The sequence below is a fragment of the Peromyscus eremicus genome, chromosome 8b, assembly GCF_949786415.1.
Source record: "Peromyscus eremicus chromosome 8b, PerEre_H2_v1, whole genome shotgun sequence".
NCBI classification, from domain to species: Eukaryota; Metazoa; Chordata; class Mammalia; order Rodentia; family Cricetidae; genus Peromyscus; species Peromyscus eremicus.
Window position 1 is genome coordinate 6136061 of NC_081424.1, and position 8000 is coordinate 6144060.

Sequence of the window (8000 nt, forward strand, 5' to 3'; positions counted from 1 at the left end):
GCGCCCGGCTCCCGCGCGCTGCCTTGTTTGGGCATGAGTGGGGAGGCGCGCCCGCGGATCGCCCCCCTCCGGGGCGGGCAGGGGACGGGGGCAGACCCTGCTTCCCGCCCCCGGAGAGCCGCCCGAGGCAGGCTCGGAGAGCTGTTGCGCCGCGGCACCCGGCCGCCCAGCGGGACGCGGGGTCCCCGGGGCCCTCCCCTCCAGCCCCTGGGCTGGATTTCAAAGAAGCGCGCAGAAGTGCTTGCTTGTCCGAAATGCACACGCCCGAGGTGAGGCGGGGCCCCTCTCGAGGGCCAAGCTGCGTTTGAATGTGCCACTTAGATTTGAGACCAGAAATGAAAAAAAAATGGGATATGGACGTATGCTCCAATCAGTATTTATGGTGGTCAACGGTTCTGGGTAAGAAATGCAGAAAGACGACAGTAAATGAAAAGTCGGTGGGGTGGAGGTTCTAGGACGAATAGGAAGGTTAAATGGGCATCCGTTTCCCACCACGTGTCCACTGTGTGACAGAATTCGCACCGGTTATTTGAGAACGAGGTCGTGAGTGATCAGAGTACAAAACAGACCACCGCTGTGTAAAGGTGCATGGTAGAGTACCCCGAGGTGCACGTTGTCCGGGTTCCCTAATTGAGAGGTGCAGCCCGCTGTTCCAGAGTAAAGTCTGCTCTAGATGGCTCTGGAGCGTTCCCCAGGGGCCTCTGTTGGTGGCCTGGCTTGATCCCAGCCTTACTGAACTTTTAAGAAGAGATGGCTCAGGAGTAAAGTGCTTACCATCATGAGGGCCTGAGTTTTCAGTTCCGCAAAGCAGGATGAAATCGCCTGGAATCTGTTATCCCGGCGTTCCCATGGGGACAGGGAGAATCCCCAGCAGCACCGGAGGAAAACTAGGTCCAAACAAGGTGGAAGGCAGGGCCGCAGGGGAGGTTTCCTCCTTCCTCCAGCTGCAAGCTGAACTGGCCTTCATCTCTCCCTCTCCCGGTCCCCTCACCTCCACCCTCACCCCCCTCATCCCCATTCCTACCCTTCCACTCTCTTCCCTCTTCCTCGGAGGCCGGAGGTCAACCCTATATTGTCATTCCCTAGGGACCATCAGCCTTGCCTTTTGATACATGTTCTTTCATTGGCCAGGAGGTCCCTTATTGGGCTAATCTGGCTGGCCACTGAGCCTCAAGGAACCTGCCTGGGGCCACCACCACGGGTTTTGTTTGTTTTTGGTGTTTCTTTCTGTTTTTGTTGTTGTTGTTTGTTTGTTTGATTTTCTGTGTAGCCCTGGCCGACCTGGAGCTCACTCTGTAGATCAGACTGGCCTCGAACTCAAAGAGATCCGCCTTTCTCTGCCTCCTCAGTGCTGGGATTAAAAGGCGGATGTCACCATCGCCCGGCTTTTTTTTTTTTTTTTTTTTTTTTTTTTTTTGAGACAGGTTTTCTCTCTGTAGCCCTGGCTGTCCTGGAACTCGCTGTATAGAGATCCGCCTGCTTCTGCCTCCTACATGCTGGGGCGTGTGCCACCACCGCCTGGCGACACTGGGCTTTTTTTTAACGCGGGTTTGAGGGACTGAGCTCCTGTCCTCCAGCTTATGCAGCAAGGACTTTACTAACTGTATACCATGTCTTCAGGGTTGTATTGAGGACTGAATTTCATCACACTTGCAAAGGTCTTAGAATGTTACCAATGTAAATTCTGTGCGTATGTTTATGTACTGTCTGTTGAATTTCCTTTAAGTTGAGTGAAATTAGTTTTTGATGCTACTTGTTCAGTCTATTAGTTCCTAGATGTTGTGTGTGCCATTTTGGTTGCCACGGTTACATACATTTACGGTATGGGTGTCAACTTCCAGGTACAAAGACTTCACTGTGTGGCTGTTCGCTGGACGATGGTTCCTGGTATGAAAACTGGAAATAGCCTACAGAAGAGTGAATAAATTTTAGAACAATCAGTCTTATTCTAGATGGTTGTTAAAAATAGTCCATAGGACGGGGGAAATGCTGTGGAATAGAATATTTGTTTAACTATGTAAAGATGTGTTGCATTTGTTTGTATTGCAGAATAATTGTTTAACTATATAAAGATGTTACATTTGTTTATGCTGCATTTGTTTAACTATTAAAGATGTGTTGCTGTTTCACCTTGCCTGCCTAAGGCACCTGATTGGTCTAGTAAAAAGCTGAATGTCCAATAGCTAGGCAGAGGAGGAGTAGGCAGGGCTGGCAGGCAGAGGGAAAAGCAGAGCCAGCCAGCCAGCCAGGGCCCAGACAGACAGACAGACAGACAAGGCCCAGACAGACAGCCAGGGCCCAGACAGCCAGACAGCCAGGGCCCAGACAGCCAGACAGCCAGGGCCCAGCCAGCCACCCACAGAAGAAGCAGGAAAAGCAGGAGGGACAGTACGTAGATGAGGTAAACGTGCCTCAGGGCAGAACATAGATGAATAGAAATGGATTAATTTAAGTTAAGAAAAAAAAATTAGGCTAGAAACAAGCCTAAGCTAAGGCTGATCATTCATAATTAATTGTAAGTTTCCGTGTCATGATTTGGGGGTTGATGGTCCAAGAAAGCCTGCTACAGGGAAATGATGGCTTGGACATTAAAGAGCTTGTTGTGCAAGTGAGAAAGCCCAAGTTGTGATCCCTAGTACCCAGGCAATCCCGGGAAGGTGCCCCCTCAATTCCACCATCAGAAGACAGAGATGGGGCTCTCCGGAGCAAGCCATTTAGTGAGACGAGCCATATGGGGGAAGCCCTGGGTTTGCTCCCTCTATTTTTAAAAGATTTATTATTTTTATCTCTGTGTGTGTGTGTGTGTGTGTGTGTGTGTGTGTGTGTGTGCGCGCATGTTTTGGTGTATGCACCATGTATGTACAGGTACCCTCCACTCAGAGGCTAATGGGCGTTAGCTTCGAGGGAGATTCCTGAGATCAGCCTCAGGCCTTCACTGCCTTGTGTGTGCATGCCCATCAGTGAGCATACCACACAAGCATGAACATGTGCAGACAGGCATTACAGGTATCATAGTAATGCCTACTGAGTATACAGGGCAGTGGTTAGCAGACAATGGCCCAGAGGCCCAGCCCACAACTTTTTTTAAGGCCTATAAGCTAATATATTTTGTTGTTGTTTTTCAAAGGTTGAAAAAGGATCTGAAAACATTTAATGATCTGTGAAAATTCTATGAAATTCAAATTCAGTATATAAAATTTTATTGTAAGACAGTCATGTGAATTTTCATGGCCTTTTTTTGTACTTTAACAGCAGTATTGAACAGTAGTGACAAGACCTAGATATTTATTATTTGACTCTACAGAAGAAGTACACTGACTCCTGATACAGATTATACTTTGAGCCAGTCACTATAATAAGCGATTTTCTATTCTTACATCTATTTTTTTATAGATAGGAAATTGCAGTAACAGGCTGAGTGAACTACTTACAGTTACACATCTCAGAGACGCTGAGCCAGACGGGACAGGCAGTCTGATTCCAGAGCTGTACTCTTGGACACAACTTCTACCATTCCGTCCCTTTAGCTACAGTGCCTCCTGCACAAAGATGTCAAGCAGGAAGTGGAAAGGGGCAGGTGGCACCAGTGTGTCAGGACAGTGTCGGGCATGCTCCCCAGGTCAGAGCGGGAGCCGATGGATGGGTTGTTTTCTCCCTCCCTGTGCTGTTTCCCTGTCAGCCTCTTTTCCTGACTACGCCTCGTTCTGCATTTGCTTCTACCAAATTTCCCACAGTAATCATGTGCTGCTTTTATAATTGAAAATTATTAAAAGATCTACGTAATGGCTTTTGTGGTTCTCAGAGAACTGCCTGTGACAGGCCACTCACTTGTACCATCAGACAGGGACAGGGGTCCTTCAGTGTTCCGCTCACTTGTACCATGGGACAGGGGTCCTTCAGTGTTCTGCTCACGTGGACTGCATACTCTATGAAGAGCACTGAATTGTGATGACATGACCCGAGTTCCAGGAATCTCTGCTTTCACTCTGCATTCTAAGAAACAGAAGGTTGAAACAAAACAAAACAAACCTCATCCCCTCAGGACAACCTACCTCAGGATTTAAGTCATAATTTAGCCTATCTTACTGCATTTCAAGTAAAGGTACACGAATGCTAACTACAAAATTCAAAACAAGAAGTCTAGATGTAAAACCCTGGCTGTGGAAATACTTTTGACTTCCACCTCTCTTTTTTGTTTTATGTTTTTAAAACACACTCTCGTGTAGCCTAGGTTGTCCTTGGAGTCATTAGGCAGCTGAGGGTGACCTTTAACTTCTGCCCCTCCTCTTTACTCCTCAGTGCTGGGCTAATAGGCATGTGCACTCTACCACAGTCTGCCATCGTATATATCTTTTAAAATGTTATTTGCATCTTTATTATTTATCATTTTTTAAGTGTATGGGTCTTTTGAGTACATGTCAATTCACCACATGTGTGCCTCGTATCTTTGGAGGCCAGAAGAAGGCATCCTATCTCCTGGAACTGGAGTTACAGGCAGTTGTGGGTCACCATGTGGGTGCTGGGAGCTGGGTCCTCTGGAAGAGCAGGCAGTGCTCTTAACCACTGACCCATCTCTCCAGCTCCTACCATTGTGATGCTATTGGCAGATGTGAGCTGGCTGTGTATACACAAGTTCTGTCGTGTTCGGCTGTCTATATGTCTGCTTTATGCTAGTCAAATAGGTTTGAGTACTGTTGCTTTGTAACATAATTTGAAATCCTCAAGTAAGAGGCTTTGTTCTTTCTCAGGACTATTGGGAGATTTCTGTGGTTCTCTACACATTTTCAATGTTTTTATCTACTTCTGTAAAAACTGCTGTTGGAATTCTGGTATAAATTCGTTTAAATTGATACTATACTTTGGGCAGGGTGGTAGTTTGAATGTAATTGGCCCCATAAGCTCACAGGGAGTGGCACTTCTATTAGGAGGTGTGGCCTTGTTGGAGGAGGTGTGGCTTTGTTGGAGTAGGTGTGGCCTTGTTGGAGTAGGTGTGGCCTTGTTGGAGGAGGTGTGGCCTTGTTGGAGGAAGTGCATCACTGTGGGGTTGGGCTTTGAGGTCTCCTATGCTCAAGCTACACTCAGTGACACAGATCACTTCCTCTTGCCTACAGATCAAAATGTATTGATTGACTCTCAGCTCCTTCTCCAGCACCATGTCTGCCTGCATGCCGCCATGATAATAATGGAGTAAACCTGTCTATTAACTGTAAGCCACCTCAATTAAATGTTTCTGTTATAAGAGTTGCTGTGGTCTTGGTGTCTGTTCACAGCAATAGAAACCCTAACTAAAACAGGTAGTATGGACTTTTTATATTTTTATGATTTAACACAACTTTAAATATATTTGGATCATATTCTTCTCATCCCCCAAGTCTTTCCAAATCTTCTCCCTCTCTCTACCCACACAACTTTAAATTCTTTCTCAAAAAAAACCCCTAAAAACCCAATACAGCAACAAAACCCCCAAAACCAAAAAAAATTAAAACATCATCCAAAAAGCAAAGCAAAACACCAACAAGCTATAACCAAACAAAAGCACACAAAAACCTATGGAGTCCATTATATGACTGATATACTCAGTGTCACTCCATTGGAGAAAACTGATTTTCCCTCCCCCAACAGGTATAATGGCAGTTTAGTTGTTAATTCATTCATTTAAAAATATGGCAAAATAAAATATAATAGGATAAAACAAAAACCACCACATTAAGTTGGCCAAGGCAAACCCACAGAAGGAAAAGAGCAGAAGAGAAGGTGCAGGACTCAGAGACCCCCTCCTTCACACACTCAGCAGTCTCATAAAAACACTAAACTTAAAGCCATGGTGTACGTACAGAGGACCTAGTAGAGACCCACATAGGCCCTGAGCATGCTGCCTTGGTCCCTGGGTTCACGTGAACTTTGCTCATGTCGATACAGATGGCCTTGTTCTCTTGGGGTCCTCCATCCCCTCTGGTTCTTACACTCTTTTTGCCTCCTCTTCCCAGGTGTTCTCTGAGTTCTTTGGGGAGGGATTTGACGGAGATCTCCCATTTTGGTCCAAGTGTTCCAAAATCTCTCGTTCTCTACATAACCTGTGGCCGTGGGTCTCTGTATTTGTTCTCATCCTGCAGGAGGCAGCTTCTCTGGTGGTGACTGAATGAGGCACTTCCAGTCTGTGGACGTGGAACACCTTTCCATTTCATGTGGGTTTCCTTGATTTAAATTTATTGTGAAGTGTTCTATTAAATTTGATGTTATTGTAAATGAATTTGTGTTTTAAGTTTTCAGGCAGTCTATTATGTCAAAGTACAGATGATTTTTATATGTTCATTTTATATGCTGCAACTCTTAAATATTTTTTATTAGTTTTAATCATTTTAATGGCATCTTTTAAGTTTTCTCTAAGATCATGACCTCTATAGACAGACACAATTTTACTCCTTTTTTTCTAATTTGGAATTCTTTCTTTTCTTCTGTCTGTCTGTCTGTCTGTCTATCTAATTCCTCTGCTTGGTTCCAGTTCTCCGGTGTTGAAAGTGGGAACTCTTGTCTAATTCCTGACCTTAGGAGAAAAGCATCCAGCATTTTACCATTGGCTGTGTTATTACCTATAAGTTTGTGGTATATGGACCTTTGTATTGAATACATTTTTTCAATTTCTTGAAAAATTTTTTAAGTTTTGAGTTTTTTCAATTTTTTGAGTTTTGATCATGAAAGAATGCAAAATTTTAGCAAATTGTTCCCATGTCTATTAAAATGATGGGTTTTTTTGTTTTTGTTTTGTTTTGTTTTTTTGCTGTCAACGTGGGATATCACATTAGCCAATTTTCATATTACACCATCCTTGCTCCCTTCCAAGGACAGTTCTCACTTGATCATGTGTATGATCATTTTAATGTATAACTGAATTTTTTTTACTCAGCTCTATGTCTAAAGATAGTTGTCAATAATCTCTTTGTTAAGATTTATTTTATTTTTATTTATGTGTGTGTGTGGAAGAGCTCACATTGGTGAGGAAAGGGCCAGCTTCCCTGGACCTAGAGTTGTAGGTGCTTGTGAGCTAGGAACAGAACACAGGTTGCTACTAGAGCGGCAAGTGCTGACAACAGGCCCATCTCTCCAGCCCCAGCTTCTTCTTCTTATCTAACTTTGGTATTAGGTGATGCAGACCTTGTAAGATGAGTTTAGAAAAGTTCTCCCTTCAGTTTTTGGGGAATGTTCAAGAGGAACTGGTGCATATTCTTCAGGCATTTGAGAGACTTCACAAAGGAGGTCATCTGTCCTCTGCTTTTCTGTATTGGAAGATTTCTTCTTCAAAGTAGCGAAAAGGAACTTCATTAAAAAAAAAAAGGGTGGGGGGGGCCTGGAGAGATGGCTCAGAGGTTAAAAGCACTGGCTGCTCTTTCAGAGGTCCTGAGTTCAATTCCCAGCAACCACATGGTGGCTCACAACCATTTGTAATGAGATCTGGTGCCCTCTTCTGGCATGCAGGCATACATGCAGACAGAACACTGTATATATAATAAGAAATAAATCTTTAAAAAAATGCTTTCTTAAAAAAAAAACAAAACAAAGTGGATGCGGTGGTGGTGCATGCCTTTAATCCCAGCACTTGGGAGGCAGAGCCAGGAGGATCTCTGTGAGTTAGAGGCCAGCCTGGTCTACAGAATGAGTTCTAGGAACAGGCGCAAAGCTACACAGAGAAACCCTGTCTTGAAGAAGAAAAAAAAGTGGAGGCACCCATCAGAGAGGCTGCAAGAGGACGGCAGGTCCTTGACTTAGAGTATTTTATCAAGAGCATGGAAGTGTTGTTATTGTTATGCTAGGGTCCACAGATCACTCCACAAAGACTACCACTCATACATGCAATCCTCAGGAGCGTTTATTTCTCAGGAACAAATTCCAGCATGTGGGGGTCACACAACAAAATGGCAGTGACCCTGTGAGAGGCTCACGGGCTCCTTTTAAGTCCAGCCAGGGGAATTCCAAGGACAGTTAGGTCATCTCCTGCAAATATG